The sequence below is a fragment of the Palaemon carinicauda genome, chromosome 24 (genome assembly GCF_036898095.1).
Source record: "Palaemon carinicauda isolate YSFRI2023 chromosome 24, ASM3689809v2, whole genome shotgun sequence".
Classification (NCBI taxonomy): Eukaryota; Metazoa; Arthropoda; class Malacostraca; order Decapoda; family Palaemonidae; genus Palaemon; species Palaemon carinicauda.
In genome coordinates this window covers 101318237-101335501 of record NC_090748.1, presented here as the reverse complement: position 1 = coordinate 101335501, position 17265 = coordinate 101318237, and the positions used below count along the sequence as shown (strand labels likewise).

General features: G+C 46.9%; 1 protein-coding gene across 1 annotated transcript in view; it reads right to left on the bottom strand.

The window, feature by feature from the left end:
* Rabex-5 (Rabaptin-5-associated exchange factor for Rab5) overlaps nt 1-16798 on the bottom strand; it is a 68921-nt gene extending 52123 nt beyond the window's left edge. The window contains exon 1 of the mRNA XM_068348394.1: nt 16661-16798. The gene's annotated coding sequence lies outside the window, so the exon portion shown is untranslated. The remainder of the gene's footprint in view (nt 1-16660) is intronic.
* Between the last annotated feature and the right edge of the window lie 467 nt (nt 16799-17265).

Here is a 17265-nt window from a genome sequence, read left to right as displayed (position 1 = left end):
TACCCGATAATCATGTAGCTGTCAACTCTGTTGCCGACAGAAATCTACGGTCGGGATACGCCAGCGATCGCTATACAGGTGGGGGTGAACACCACAGCGCCATCTGTGGTCAGGTACTCCAGTACTTCTTGTCAACACCACCTCAATTTTTTCCTCGGTCCACTGGTTCTCTATGGGGAGGAAGGGTGGGTCAATTAAATCATGATTATCGGGTAAGTATATTCAAAAATTTATTTTACTAATGAAAATAACATTTTTCAATATTAATCTTACCCGATAATCATGTAGCTGATTCACACCCAGGGTGGTGGGTGGAGACCAGCATACATGTAAACAAAGAAGCTAAGTATCCCGTATTTTATTTTATTAGTTATTCAAAAATAACATAAAATAAATAAGTACCTGGTAAGGAAGACGACTTGAACCATTACTCTGCCTTTATCAAGTACGTCTTCCTTACTGAGCGTAGCGGTCCTCTTAGGATGCTGAACGACTCTTAGGTGCTGAAGTATAAAGGGCTGCAACCCATACTAAAGGACCTCATCACAACCTTTAACCTCGGCGCTTCTCAAGAAAGAATTGACCACCCGCCAAATCAACAAGGATGTGGAAGGCTTCTTAGCCGACCGTACAACCCATAAAAAGTATTCAAGAGAAAGGTTAAAAAGGTTATGGGATTATGGGAATGTAGTGGCTGAGCCCCCGCCTACTACTGCATTCGTTGCTACGAATGGTCCCAGGGTGTAGCAGTTCTCATAAAGAGACTGGACATCTTTGAGATAGAATGATGCGAACACTGACTTGCTTCTCCAATAGGTTGCATCCCTAACACTCTGCAGAGAACGGTTCTGTTTGAGGGCCACTGAAGTAGCCACAGCTCTCACTTCATGTGTCCTTACCTTCAGCAAAGCAAGGTCTTCTTCCTTCAGATGAGAATGTGCTTCCCTAATCAGGAGCCTGAATAGGTAAGAAACTGAGTTCTTAGATCTTGGAAGAGAAGGCTTCTTGATAGCACACCATAAGGCTTCTGATTGTCCTCGTAAAGGTTATGACCATTTTAGATAGTACCTAAGAGCTCTAACTGGGCAAAGTACTCTCTCCAGTTCGTCCCCCACCAAGTTGGACAGGCTTGGGATCTCGAACGACTTAGGCCAAGGACGTGAAGGAAGCTCGTTTTAGCAAAAAACCGAGCTGCAAGGAACATGTAGCCGTTTCAGATGTGAAAAACTATGTTCCTGCTGAAGGCGTGGATCTCACTTACTCTTTTAGCTGTTGTCAAGCACACGAGGAAAAGAGTTTTTAATGTGAGGTCCTTAAAAGAGGCTGATTGGAGAGGTTCAAATCTTGATGACATAAGGAACCTTAGGACCACGTCTAGATTCCAGCCTGGAGTGGACAACCGACGTTCCTTTGAGGTCTTAAAAGACCTAAGGAGGTCCTGTAGATCTTTGTTGGTGGAAAGATCCAAGCCTCTGTGGCGGAAAACCGCTGCCAACATACTTCTGTAACCCTTAATCGTAGGAGCTGAAAGGGATCTTACGTTCCTTAGATGTAACAGGAAGTCAGCAATCTGGGTTACAGTGGTACTGGATGAGGAAACTGCATTGGCCTTGTACCAGCTTCGGAAGACTTCCCCTTTAGACTGATAGACTCTGAGAGTGGATGTCCTCCTTGCTCTGGCAATCGCTCTGGCTGCCTCCTTCGAAAAGCCCCTAGCTCTTGAGAGTCTTTCGAAAGTCTGAAGGCAGTCAGACGAAGAGCGTGGAGGTTTGGATGTACCTTCTTTACGTGAGGTAGACGTAGAAGGTCCACTCCTAGAGGAAGAGTCCTGGGAATGTCGACCAGCCATTGCAGTACCTCTATGAACCATTCTCTCGCGGGCCAGAGCGGAGCCAACCAACGTCAGCCGTGTCCCTTTGCGAGAGGCGAACTTCTGAAGTACCCTGTTGACAATCTTGAACGGCGGGAATGCATACAGGTCGAGATGGGACCAATCCAGCAGAAAAGCATCCACGTGAACTGCTGCTGGGTCTGGAATCGGAGAACAATACAACGGGAGCCTCTAGGTTATCGAGGTAGCGAACAGATCTATGGTTGGCTGACCCCACAGGGCCCAAAGTCTGCTGCAAACATTCTTGTGAAGGGTCCACTCTGTGGGGATGACCTGACCCTTCCGGCTAAGGCGATCTGCCATGACATTCATATCGCCCTGAATGAACCTCGTTACCAGCGTGAGCTTTCGATCTTTTAACCAGATGAGGAGGTCCCTTGCGATCTAGAACAACTTCCACGAATGAGTCCCTCCCTGCTTGGAGATGTAAGCCAAGGCTGTGGTGTTGTCAGAGTCCACCTCCACCACCTTGTTAAGCTGGAGGGACTTGAAGTTTATCAAGGCCAGATGAACCGCCAACAGCTCCTTGCAATAGATGTGAAGTGTCCTTAGCTCCTGATTCCATGTTCCCGAGCATTCCTGTCCGTCCAAAGTCGCACCCCAGCCCGTGTCTGATGCGTCGGAGAAGAGACGGCGGTCGGGTTTCTGAACAGCCAAAGGTAGACTTCCTTGAGAAGAAAGCTGTTCTTTCACCACGTGAGAGTAGACCTCCTCTCTTCGGAAACAGGAACTGAGATCGTCTCTAGCGTCATGTCCTTTATCCAGTGAGCCGCTAGATGATACTGAAGGGGGCGGAGGTGGGGTCTCCCTAACTCGATGAACAGGGCCAGCGATGAAAGTGTCCCTGTTAGACTCATCCACTACCTGACTGAGCATCGGTTCCTTCTCAGCATGCTCTGGATGCAATCTAGGGCTTAGTAGATCTTTGGGGCCGACGGAAAAGCCCGAAAAGCTCGACTCTGAAGATCCATACCCAGGTAGACAATGGTCTGGGATGGGACGAGCTGGGACTCCTCAAAATTGACCAGGAGGCCCAGTTCCTTGGTCAGATCCATAGTCCATCTGAGAATCTCCAGACAGCAACGACTTGTGGGAGCTCTTAAAAGCTAGTCGTCTGACGGAGCCGGACACAAGATCATGGTACTGCTGCACAGTCTGTGAACTGTCAACCATGGGGAAGCGAGGAAGTACAGTGACAACCCGAAGCTGTCTAGACTGTCTGGGTCGTACAGACAACTCCTTATCGGGTTGCTGAGGTTGCCGCACTGCGTCACAACAAGTCAATTCTGCTGGTTGTTGAACGTCTTCCCAGTGACACACTGACTCCGTAAACAAAAAATCCTCTAACAAGGACTAAGATTGGACTGCATGTCTTGCAACACAGCTCAAGGTCTATGGGAGCAGGTGTGGTAACAGACGGGGTTAGCGACTGAAGTGGAACCATTACCTTCCCTGGAAGCATGTTATGCTTAAATAAAAGTCCATAGGAGGCTAAGCAGCTAAAGGCTCCTCTCCAAATGACAGAGTCCTCAAGGGAATATCAGAAGGAGGGAGAATAGCACTTTCTCATCTACAGGAACCATATCCGAGAAAAGCTAAGTTCTCTCAGTGAGGGTTTCACTGGTGCAAAAGCAGCAGACTAGAAGGCAACGTTATGAAACTGCTTGACAGTCTAGTGAGTTGGCAACAACCAAAGATGTGTGACTGAGAAGCATGCGGTAAGGTATGCAGAGCATGCTGTATGCAGAGCATGCTGTATGTAGAGCATGCTGTAAGGTAAGCAGAGCATGTTGCATGGCGTGCGGCTTATGCTGCATGGGATGAGGCTCATGCTGCATGGGATGAGGCTCATGCTGCATGGGATGAGGCTCATGCTGCATGGGATGAGGCTCATGCTGCATGGTATGAGGCTCATGCTGCATGGGATGAGGCTCAAGCTGCAAGGGAAGAGGCTTATGCCGCATGCGTTGAGGAGGATGCCGCATAGTATGAGGCTCCTGCCTCATGGGTTGAGGCGGTTGCCGCATAGCATGAGGCTCCTGCCTCATGGTTTGAGGAGGATGCCGCATAGCATGAGGCTCCTGCCTCATGGTTTGAGGAGGATGCCGCATAGCATGAGGCTCCTCATAGCATGAGACTCCTGCCTCATGGGTTGAGGAGGATGCCGCATAGCATGAGGCTCCTGCCTCATGGGTTGAGGAGGATGCCGCATAGCATGAGGCTGCCTCATGGGTAGAGGAGGATGTCGCATAGCATGAGGCTCCTGCCTCATGGGTTGAGGAGGATGCCGCATAGCATGAGGCTCCTGCCTCATGGTTTGAGGAGGATGCCGCATAGCATGAGGCTCCTGTGAGGTTCCTGCCTCAAGAGTTGCGTCTGCCTCAAGGGTTGAGGAGGTAGCTGCGCAGAGAGAGGCTCATGCTGTGAAGAATGCGGTTGCTGCATGCGTTGAGGCGGCTGCCTCATAGCATGAGGTTCCTCAAGAGTTGAGGCTCTTGCCTCAAGAGTTGAGGTTCTTGCCTCAAGAGTGGAGGTGGCTGCCGCAAGAGTTGAGGTTGCTGCCTCAAGGATGGTGGAGGTTGCCGCAACGCAAGAGGTTGCTGCATAGCGCTGGTATCTGGCAACTCCCAATGCGGCAGCTCACGCGTGGAGGTAGGTTGAGGAACCTCAACATCATACGTCTGGCAGGGTGGACTGCGCAGAGGTGGAGTTGAGGTTGCTGCCTTGAGGATGGTGGAGGTTGTCGCACCGCAAGAGGTTGCTGCCTCGAGGATGGAGGAGGTTGTCGCAACGCATGAGGCTCCTGCCTCAAGGGTAGAGGAGGTTGCTGCAAAGCATAAGGCTCCTGCCTCAAGTGTTGAGGAGGTTGCCGCGTGGCAAGAGGCTCCTGCCTCAAGGAAAGTGGAGGTTGCTGCATAGCGCTGGTACCTGGCAACTCCCAATGCGGCAGCTCACGCATGGAGGCAGGAGGAGCCTCAACATCATACGTCTGGCAGGGTGGACTGCGCAGAGGTGGAGGAGCGCTCGCAGGAGGAGGTGTGCTAACCTTCTCTGCCTGAAACTCCTGCATCAACACCGCAAGCTGAGACTGCATTGTCTGCAGCATAGACCACTAGAGTTTAAGAAAGACAACAACAAACGGAGCTACTGTCCGTTGAGACTGAGGGTCTAAAACAGCTGGTGCGGCAACAGACGGAGTTACTGCCTGTTGCGATACCACCTTGCCTCTCTTGGAGGTGTGCAGTTGTCGTACTGCAGCAAGTCCGAACTGACCCAGTGCTAATGGCACCACCTAGGAGTTGGACTTGCGCGGAAGGGACCGACTTGCACTTAAAAGCTGCAAGATTGGTCCATGGTTTCTGCGAGAAACCTCTTCCGCAGACAAGGAATAAAAGGGCTCTCTCGTCTTTGTGTGGGTGGGGTGATCACGTCGGCAACGTGTGTAGATACACCCGAAACCACGGAGGGAAACGTCTGTTCGTCGATCAAGGCCTGATGAACCCATAAGTCCTTCGACATTACTTCTCCCCTGGGCTTGGGAGCTTGTAAGAGGTCCCAGACTAGGCGAACAACTGGCACGAACAGACGAACCCTCGAACGCAACACTGTAACACTTTGCGCTTATCACTTTATCACTTTTGATTTTCTGTTTGCACTTATTTCACTGAACTCGAAACTTTAAGTGGTTTGTACCTGAAACACGCAATTCTATCCTTCATTAAAAGTTAGTAATTGCGAAAACAGTATTACAATGTAACAGAAAAACATAATGAAAGATAAATAATTCAGTGGCTGGAAAAGAGACTAAACACTAGATCAAATAAACTACGTTTAAAATCTCTCACCGCATAAAGCCTGAGAACAAGAATAAAACTCTAGAAACGTTTACCTTCTTCCCCTAAAGAGACTAGGGAGAAGAGCAAAAACGATAACAACGTTACCCGCTTGAACGAAACGTTTATCCTCCTCTCTCTCCCTCCGTCTCTATCTCTCTCTCTCTCTCTCTTGACTTAGAACCTGAGAGATGAGCCCAATTATATATATCGTTAAAATATATTATTGTTAAAGGAAAAAAACTGAAAGATTTCCCAAATAAAAAGTTCCTTTATTAGAATTAAAACCATTTAAGCTAAGAAAGAATGAACAAAACGCTAGAATCGGTTTACTCTTACTGCAACGTGACACCGTGAATACTCTCTCTCTATCGTAACGATAGAGCGCAAGTTGAACGTTCTGAACGTCAACAACTGCAGAGACAAAACAAAACGTTAGTTCAACTTTGAAAACAGTACGAGACTATCAAAAAAATTCTTTCAAAAACATTAAAATAGCATAATATGTTAACAGGTAAAAACGAAATGACGGGCTCAATGTTAATTAACTTCGGTTCCAAGAAAAGACCGCCTACTATTAGGAAAGGTCGAATATAAACAAATATAAAAATTAATTTTAATAAGTTTATAAAAAAAAAAAAAAAGTTAATCGAAGAGGCCTATAAAAGGCGGAGAGATATAAAATAAATCTATAACTTTTGTTAAGCAAAATTAAGAGAGTCTATACTCTCTTCGACACCAACACTTCCGTCTAAGGGAAGGGTCGGCCATTTAAAAGTGAAAGAGAGTTCATACTCTCTTCGTCACCATAATTAATAAAATTAATTCCAAAAGCTAGCTAAGCTAATGATAAAACTTCCTGAATAGCGAAAGCTAAACTCTAGAGCAAATACATCACCAAATCGTGAGCAATAACTCCAGAATCAACAGCGTATCCATGTAGGTCTAGCCGGAGGCACGACAGAGGAAAAATTGAGGTGGTGTTGACAAGAAGTACTGGAGTACCTGACCACAGATGGCGCTGTGGTGTTCACCCCCACCTGTATAGCGATCGCTGGCGTATCCCGACCGTAGATTTCTGTCGGCAACAGAGTTGACAGCTACATGATTATCGGGTAAGATTAATATTGAAAAATGGTTAATTACTTTCGGTGTAGCTGAAATGACGAGCCATTAAAATTTTAACGAGGGTTTACTACCCCACCGCTCGCTACCCCCCCACTCACATACACCTGTGCTGAGCTCACTTTGCTTAGAGGTAGGACTTCACGGGGGATAGGGCTGGCGGGCAAGTTTAATTAAATAGCTAAGGTTTGTATAGTTAGGAAAAATAAAAATTACCTACGAATTTGTCATTTGTTCCGTAACAAACCACGCTATTTAATATGGGTGACTCAACTCTTAGGAAGGGTGGTAAGTCCCGGCCACTACTGGCTTTTGGCTTTTGCCCGGGGACTCAATATCTGAGTGTGTCAGCACTCAACAATAAGGAGTCCCTGCACCTCACTAGCACCTTGCTATGCAAGGGCTGCAGCCTACGTAAGCTGTGTGTGAAGGATGAAGAGTGACTCGTCCTAGGAAGTTGACCTGAAGTCCTTTAGATGGAAACTTTAGGCTAGGGCTCTCCCAATAACACCTCGTCAGGGTATGGGGACGTGACAGTATTAACTTAATACTAGGAACACAAGGAAACATGGTTTACCTGCAGTGGTTAGAGGTCAGTTGTGCAGAGAACCCAGGATGCTGCTTTCCCCAAGAGAGCAGAGGATGAAGAAAAGAATGAATAAGGGCCAGACATACCTTTTCATTCATGCAGACTAAGACCGGGTAACAATGCCCTCAACCCTCTGCTACTTGTCCATTAAGGAGCCTGAGGTTTAAACCAGCTGTTGTGCAGCCACCACAGGACCGATAGAGAACGTATCAACTCTCCTGTGGGTCACGTCTTGCAGGTAGTGGGCATTGAAGGTCGTCTGACGCTTCCACACCCCTGCTTGTAGAACCTGCGTCACTGAGAAGTTCTTTTTGAAGGCCAGGGACGTAGCTACGCCCTTGACATCATGTGCTCTAGGGCGACGTGACGGAGGAGGGTCAGGATTCATGGATAGATGTATTACCTTCCAAATCCATGCCGAGATGGTATTCTTGGTAACCCTCCTCTTCGTCTTCCCAATGCTCACAAACAATGCCTGGACTTGGGGACGAACTGGTGCCGTTCTTTTAAGATACAGCCTCAGACTCCTTACTGGGCACAGTAGGAGATGGTCTGGGTCATCTGTTAAAGAATGAAGACTCGAAACCTGGAAAGAGTCGAACCGTGGGTCCGGTACTCCCGGATTCCGAGTCTTAGCAACAAACTCAGGGACGAATCTGAATGTTACCTCCCCCCTCCCCTTGAAAGGGCGATGCCGTACGAGAGACCATGAAGTTCACTGACTCGCTTGGCCGAGGCCAAAGCTAGTAAGAACACCGGTTTCCAACTTCCAAGTCAGGTGGCGATCTGAAGCCTGGCGTAATAGTTCGAAGGGAGGTCTCTTAAAAGACCTGAGAACTCAAACCACGTTCCATGGAGGAGGTCTCACTTCCGACTGAGGGCAGGTAAATTCATAACTTCGTATGAGTAGGGAAAGTTCCAACGAAGAAGAAATGTCCACTCCTTTGAGCCTGAAGGCTAGACTTAAGGCTGAGCGATAGCCTTTCACTGCCGAGATTGAAAGGCGCATTTCTTCTCACAAATACACGAAGAACTCCGCTATTGCTGGAATAGTGGCATTGAGCGGAGAGATACCCTTTCCACGACACCAACCACAGAAAACTCTCCACTTTGCCTGGTAGACCCCTGCGGATGACCTTTGCAGGTGTCCAGACATCATGTTCACAACTTGTTGTGAAAAACCTCTCTGCGAGGAGATGCTGGATAGTCTCCAGGCGTGAAGTCGAAGCGAAGCTACGGCTTTGTGAAAGATGTTGGCGTGTGGTTGCTTGAGTAGCTCGTGTCGTGGAGGGAGTTCTCTCGGATGTTCCGTTAGGAGCTGCAGAAGGTCTGGGAACCATTCCGCATGATGCCATAGCGGAGCTATTAGGGTCATCGAGAGATTGACCGATAGTCTGGTCTTGTTGAGTACCCTTCTCATCAGACAGAACAGGGGAAAGGCGTAAAGGTCGATGTTGTCCCACCATTGTTGAAAGGCATCTTGCCAAAGTGCTTTGGGATCCCGAACTGGGGAGCAGTACAGCGGAAGCTTGAAGTTTAACGCTGTTGCGAACAGATCCACAGTCGGGGAACCCCACAAAGTTAGGACTTTGTTGGCTACTAGATGATCCAAAGACCACTCGGTACTCACTATCTGAGACAGTCTGCTCAGACTGTTGGCGAGCACATTCCTCTTGCCTGGAATGAAGCAAGCCGATAGTGGGATCGAGTGGACTTCGGTCCATCTCAGTATCTCTACTGCGAGATGGGATAGCTGCTCTGAAAAGGTACCGCCCTGCTTGTTGATGTAAGCCAATACTGTGGTGTTGTCGCTCATCACCACCACAGAGTGACCCGCCAGGTATTGTTGGAACTGTTGAAGAGCCAGGAATACGGCCTTCATTTCTAGCAGATTTATATGGAGGCACTTTTCTGATTCTGACCATAGGCCTGAGGTCCTGTGGTGCAGAACGTGGCCCGCCCCCTTTCTTTGAAACGTCCGAAAAAAGCATCAAATCTGGGGGGAGGACGAGAAGATCCACTCCCTTTCGTAGATTCTCGTCTGTCACCCACCACTGAAGGTCCGTCCGTTCCGCAGGATCCATCGGGATCATGACGTCCGGGAAATCGTGTCCTTGATTCCACCGGGACTTGAGTCGCCATTGAAGAGATCTCTGAGGCGACCGGTGGGAACTAGACGGGCCAGGGATGAGAGGTGACCGAGGAGACGTAACCACGATTGGGCTGGGAGTTCCTCTTGTCTGAGGAAAGGACTCGCGACCCTCCTCAGCCTTGCTATCCTGTCTTCTGATGGGAAGGCTTTGTGGAGATTGGTGTCTATTATCATGCCTAGATATACCAGTCTTTGAGTAGGTAGCAGGGAAGACTTCTCGAGATTTACTAGGAACCCCAGATCCTGGCAAAGTTTCAGAAGTTCGTTTTGGTGTCGAAGAAGGGTTGACTCCGAGTCTGCTAGGATCAGCCAGTCGTCCAGATAACGGAGGAGACGGATGCCGATCCTGTGTGCCCATGATGATATCAGGGTGAACACTCTGGTGAAAACCTGAGGTGCTGTGGAAAGACCGAAGCACAGCACCTTGAACTGGTAGATCTTGTTGTCAAGCCAGAATCTTAAGTACTTCCTTGAAGATGGATGGACTGGGATCTGGAAGTATGCGTCTTTCAGGTCCAGTGTACACATGAAGTCTTGAGGTTTCATTGCAAGTCTGACCGTGTCTGCCGTCTCCATGCTGAATGGGGTCTGCTTGACAAACCTGTTCAGAGCTGAGAGGTCGATGACTGGTCTCCAGCCTCCAGACGCCTTCTTTACAAGAAAGAGTCGACTGAAGAAGTCTGGGGACCCGTCGACGACCTCTTGGAGAGCACCCTTCTTCAACATGGTCTCGACTTCTGCCCGAAGGGCTTGCCCCCTTGCCGATCCCATAGCAAGGGAGCTCAACTACACTGGATCCGCTGTCAGGGGAGGTAGAAATGTTATGAGCGGGACGCGATATCCTTGACTGATTACGGAAATCGTCCAAGAATCGGCCCCGAATTGCTGCCACCTGGTTGCGCAACTTTGCAGGCATCCCCCTACTGGTGGACATGCAGGGGGACTGCCAATCCTAGCATTTGCGGCCTCAGCCACTCCCTCTAGAATTTTTACCCCCCTCAAGGCCTTTTTTCCTTTCTTGTCTTTGACATGAAAGGGCTTCGACACCGTTGTCTTTGCTGCAGTTACCGGTTTCGTTGTCTTGGTAGGACGTGGTTGCTGGGTTGCTGGAGGCTTATAGGGCTTAGATGTTAAAGCCCTCTGCAGGAGGGAGTCCTGGTTGGACTTCCCCCACCTCTCAGCTGGCTGCTCCACGTCCTTAGGCTTAAACAGGTTTCTCCCTAAGATGGAAGAATGTCTGAGTCTGCTTATCTCGGTGTTGTTGACTTTCTGGTGAAACCTCTCAGACAACGCATCTCGACGCTTGAGGTGTTAGCCCACAAGTTCGAGACTTGGTGGGCTAGAAACTCGATGGTACGAGTGCCTGAGAGTAGAAATGTCTCCATAGCCTTCCTGGTACTTTCCTTGGATAGGTCCTCGGATCGTAGCAGGATGCCTAGAGACTCTAGCCAGATGTCCAGCCACAAAGTTGCCTGCATGGCACACTTTGCTACCTTCTCCTGGCTGAGGATCTCCGTAGCCAAGAAAGCCACCTGACAGGTGGAGAGTCTCTCCAGAGGGACTCCCTTGGTAAGTTCTTCCAAAGAATGGTGCAAAGGAAGAGCTAGACAAGTCTCCTCCATGATCTCGAAGTACCTCCTCTGATGGACACGAGGAGGCGGGAGGAGTTTGTTCCCGGCACTGGACCGGCTGGAGGAGGCAAGCTCGGAGAGCTGGCCCTCGACCTTATCTCTGGCACTCTTAACCCCTTGGGACCAAGGCAGAGCCACACTGGCCTTAGCGGGTTTCTGAGTACCAAAGACTCTGTCCAGGACCGTGTCCTTGCCCTCACGAGGAGGAATCTCTGGATCCGAGAACCCGTTGAGATTTCTCATAAGGGTCAGAACTTGCCAGAAAGCGTGTTCTGACTCCAGAAGCTCCCCTCCTGAAGGGCTGGCAGCAAAGTCTCCTGTCCCCGAAGGCTCTTCTTGGGGGGGACTCGTGGACGTTCTCCGAGAGCTTGGTTGGCTCTGGTCTAATCCTCGAGGACGACTTCGGAACTGTCTTGGAGTCTTTCGACTCCCTCCTGGGAGGGATACAGGACTCCAGAAGTGATGGTCGGAGGCTCTTCTCCACCCCTACCCAAGAGGACTTCTCTGCGCGAGGTAGGGTTTTCCTCATTGGTGCTATGGGGGAACGTCTCACCTCACGGGACTCCCATGAGGACGGGAAATCCTCGTCCGAAGGGGAGGGAGAGAAAGTCGGGAAGGGAGAGAAAGTCGGGGGGGAAGGAGCCTTCCTCAAAGACTTCCGAGGAGTCAACTTCGCCCTTAGAGAAGTTACCACGTCCACTCCTCCTCTCTTCCTCTTCAGGGGAGTCGAGACTGCCACTGCTTTGTGTCCCAGTTCAAACAGAACAGGCTTAAAAGCCTGTACGACCGCTCTGACGAGGGACCCAAACCAGGGCTGTTGACTGACAGTCGCGCTGTCAGAAACTCCCTCTGGAGGGAAGGGGATCGTTCGATCCCTAGGAGGAGTTACCAAAGAAAGGTCGGCCTGAAAAGAAGAAGGCAAGTTCCTGGACCTATCTAGAGAAATCCCTCCCTCCGGCGAGCGCACTGTTCTGTGCTTGCGGGGAGGGGGGGGGAGGAGCGATGACGGTGACCTAGCCGTTCGTCGTCCTACAGCCTCGCTCATGGGATCGCGTTGGCGATTGCACTAGTGGTCGCGTTAGCGCTAGTGCGATGGAAATCCACCTAAATCGCGTTAGAGAATGCTGGCGCGTAGGCGAGCGCTGGCGCGCAGGCAATCGTGGGCGGGCAGTGGCGCGCTGGCGGGCAGGAGAGCATTGGCGCACAGGTGAGCGCTGACGCGCAGGAGAGCGCTGGCACACACTAACTGGAACTGGAGCGCGCTGGCACATACGAGATCAATGGCGCGCAGGGGATACCTGGCGCGTAAGGGACTTAGTCTCTAGGAGAGAAAGTCCCTTGTGCCCAGAAGGAACCGATGCCCACCTGAAAACGGGATGCGTGGGCGCCCACAGTGCATTAGCAGCCAGGAACGACGAAGGCAGGTCAGCAGGTCTAGCGGGAGGAAGGTCGGTGCGTCCTTTGCAAGGACGACCTTCCACCGAAGGAGATCGCGAACGATCAGCAGAGAGGTCCAGGGATGTAGCTGGCAGGGTTGGTGATCGACGAGGTTCCTCTGCGGCGGACTGTGGGGATGACGAGCCAAAGAGGCGCCTCCTTACGCCCTTGTGGGGCGAGGGAAGGCCTCTACGGCGAAGAGGAAGGCGAGTATTGCGCCTTATACGCCCTCTGGGGGCTGTAGGATCAGCAAGCTTACCAGCAGTCCTCCGAAGAGGAATCTCTGTCAGTGAACTCTCCCGAGGGAGAGAATCACCTGCAGGAGAGACCGTTGGATTTAGCCCCTCCATCAAAGGATGTTCGGAGGGGGGGAGCTAAGCCTTCAGCTACATCAGAAGCAGAGGTTTGACCTAACTCGTCAGAGGCCTCTGCCACAACAACGTCGACAATACACAGAGGATCGACCTCTGCTAACGTCGGCGACTGTTTGACAGCTGCTCCCAACTTGATCATGTCAAACAGGGCTTCTTTGGAGGGCGAACCCTGAAGCCCCAAGGAAACCCAAAGCTGCAACAAATCATGGTTAGATACATTAACATTAACATCAGAGGAGGAGGAGCTGCCTCGCTATGGGAGGCAACTACCTCTCCCAAACCCCGAGATCGGTCAACAGAACTGCAGCCTACGCTACCACTCGACAGTTTCTTGGAAGAAACCGATCGAGTGAAAGCTTCGGAGGATGTTTGGGGCACGGAGGAAGAAGCCTTGAGTTTTTCCCCCTTCAAAGAACTCTTCGAAGGAGAAATATCCCTTTTGGACTTCTTCCGGCGCCGGGAAAACCTCTCCCACTGGGAGGTAAACCACTCCCCACATATGTTATCTCTATCACACCGTTGGCCCCTACAAAAAGGACATAAGGTGTGAGGGTCCGTCTCGACCGCCAACATATAAGTCCCACAAGGGCGGTCAGGTAAACCGGGACAATTCCGCATCACAGAGGCTAACTTCACAAACACTCTGTAGAAAGAAAAAAGCAAACAAAAGATCAGTCAAAATGGCTGTCAGTAAGGCGAGGGTGACAGCGGACACGTCCGTCTAGCACCCGAGCCGATAGCAAAGTGAGCTCAGCACAGGTGTGTGTGAGGGGGGGGGGGGGGGGGGGTAGCAAGCTACCCTCCCTACCCCCCACTAACTAGTGGTGGGGTAGTAAACCCTCGTTAAAATTCTAATGGCTCGTCATTTCAGCTACGCCGAAAGTAATTACCCATATTAAATACATGGTTTGTATTTCAGTTACAGAACAAATCTTATTTTACTTATCATGTTAATAATGAAAGGTTAGGGTAAAATCGAGTGCTTGATATATTTAGTCTAATAATAGGAAATGAAAGCCATGTCCATGTTCAACCAAAGGCTGTAACACAAAGCTACAAGTCACCCTTTGTTAAATGTATATTCACTACTCAATTGTTTTATTTAGTCAACTACTGTACACATTTTCAAGCATTGGATATAAATGTAATAAATTTTGTTGTTCTATTTTAGCATCATCTTACATCGAGCAACACTGAATTTAGAACATATGACTGTTGGAAATGAATTGAAATAAAAACATTAACGATTATAAATACTGGCCCATGGGGAAACAAGTGTAGCAAAATTTGTTCCGCTTGCCAGAACAGAGAAGCAGTCAGATAATGTTAAATTACAAGTGTAGAAAGCTATGGCAGAGCAAAAACCAATTGAAGTAAGTGATAAATTAGATAATCAAAATAATGAAAAAATTCTATCCAACTGGGCTAACGCACATAGCGAAATATGTTTAATTGCCAGAATATAGGATTGAGATAATGTTAAATAGCGAGCAAAGAAAGCTACTGCGGAATAAAGTCCAATAAAATTAGCGTTGATTTGGTGTACCAACATGCTGGTAAATACTCTCAATTACCTATGAAGACTTTCTTAGTACAATGCACACAGGAACAAATGACTATATAGAAAATGGGATTAAAAAGTCATTTCTATGTGCCCAGAATTCCTAGCAAACAAAAGTTCCTGTGTTTTAATCATATTTCATTACTATAACTTGGTTTTAATTATGGTAACTATTCTTACTTGTTACAATGACTGGTTTTTGATGATAATGACTGTGGCGACACCAAAGTTTAAAAAAGTTAATTCAAATATATAATAAGACTGATACACAGTATAGCTAAAGGTACTAAGAATGTTATTGATAACAATACCTTGCACAAAATATAGCTTTTCAATAATGGTAGTTAACCCACTTCAACTAAAAAAACTATGGATTTTCACCAAAAATAATTATAAAAAAAAGTTCAAAACACCATAAAATACACTATACAAGTCTTATTCTAGAAACCATTTATTGCACAATTCTACAATTATACTGTAATATCTATAATACATTACAAGATGTATAGAAGACAGAAATAACATGCGCCGCTTGAAATCATAACTAAGCGCTTGTGGAAATTCTATGAGGCTACAATGGCAACACTGCATTTATCCACACTGGGTGTGTTTAAGGCAGCAACACTGCTCCCCAATAAATAGCGTAATTACACAGTTCCGGGCTGGGATCGATCTGCTGCCATGCAAATGCTAGGCAAACACGTTACCCCTTTACTAGCTGTTGCAAACAAGAAAATCAAAAGTGGAACCCTTAACAGAAGACAGAACCAGGAGACAGCGCAGACATGACATTACAGCTTTTTCTCTAATATTCAGAATAATAATCCGAGAAGTTTTATTCCAGCTGTGACTAAGTTGTGGAATGATCTTCCTAATCGGGTAGTTGAATCAGTAGAACTTCAAAAGTTCAAAGTTGCAGCTAATGTTTTTACATTGAACAGGCTGACATGTCTTTTTATAGTTTATATATGACATATCTGTTTTGACGTTGTTACTGTTTGTAGAATGATTTATTGTTAAATTGTTCTCATCATTTATTCATTTCCTTATTTCCTTTCATCATTTATTCATTTCCTTATTTCCTTTCATCATTGGGTTATTTTTTCCTATTGGAGCCCTTGGACTTATAGCATCTTGCTTTTCCAACTAGGATTATAGCTTGGTTAGTAATACTAATAATAATACTAATAATAATAATAATAATAATAATAATAATAATAATAATAATTATAATAAGCTATAGCTTACATTACAAGGTATAGCTTTGACATGTGTAGCCAAGCGTAGGCTGGAGACAAAGTAGCCAACTGTAGGCTGGAGACAAAGTAGCCTACTGCAGGCTGAAATCAATATCTATAGTAAGCTATAGCCTATACTACAAACTATAGGATTTTATTATAGTTACAGATGGAAAAAACTTTTCTACTAAAAGATGGGTGTTTCCTATAGAGAGCCGTCCATTTTCTTAAAAAAAGAAACCTATTTTCACTGCAAATGAAAACTTAATTATCTACGAAATAATAATCAATGGGGTTAGCGTGCGCAGCTCTGCATGTACCGCTTGCCAGTACACAGAAGTTTGATGTCTATTTTTTCCGCAAGCAGCGAGTGCAAGGCAGATCAAAAACCATTAGATTTCTAAATAACTATCCCCGTTCTTAGTCGGTCTAACAGGTTTACAGTTTATTTTCTGTTGAATTAAAGGTCAAATTCAGTGACAGCTCATTTATTACTACAGGAAAAACTATAATTTCTGTTCCAAATGTCGTTCCGTCTGTAACTATAAATTTATCAGTATAGCTTCGACATGTGTAGCGAACCGTAGGCTGGGAACAAAGTAGCCTACTGTAGGCTGATATCAAGGTCTTAAAGCCTTTCCATCATAGCCACTATTTCGACCTACCTCTGACTCACCACATACAATAAAACCTACGGTAATCTGTCATATCAGACCTGAGCCTAGCTACAAGTCACCCTTAGGTAGGTCCTGCTCAAGATCGTCATACCCCGAAAGTGAAATCTTATTATCTTAACCTTATACGCGAATAACCCGCAAAAATACGATACCTTTAAATAGAAGAGAATTTCCAACACAACGACTCCCTCACACTGATGAGATAGGATCTTGAAATTACTCCATTGAAGCAGAAACACGAGAAAAACAAGGTCAGGTGTCAGAGAAGGTCTTCCTTAATATGGCTACTTGGCAACTTTCTATTATGATTGTGTCTCGTTCGTTATACAAATTTTTTGTTTTATTTGCTTTTTATTTCTAATTCCTAATCTTCTTATATCTAATTCTTATAAATATAGTTTTCTAATTTTCAAAATCTATTTTTAGATTCAATTTTTACTGGTAATCTCTTTCTAATAAATTATTGACGTAGATATTAGTTCCAAAGTGCCTACACTATTAATGGTAAATTGTTTTATTTGCTTTATATTTCTAATTCCTAATTTTCTTACATTTAATTTACATCAATATATTCTGCTAATTTTCAAAATCTATATTTAAACTCATTTGGTATGCTCTTTCTGATAAATTATTGGAGATACATTGAACTATCCAGTGAGTTAAGGAGTCGACAGTATCTCGTTCTTTATTTAAATATTTTGTTTTACTTGTTTTATAATTTTAATTCTTAATTTTCTTACATTCAATTTATATTAAT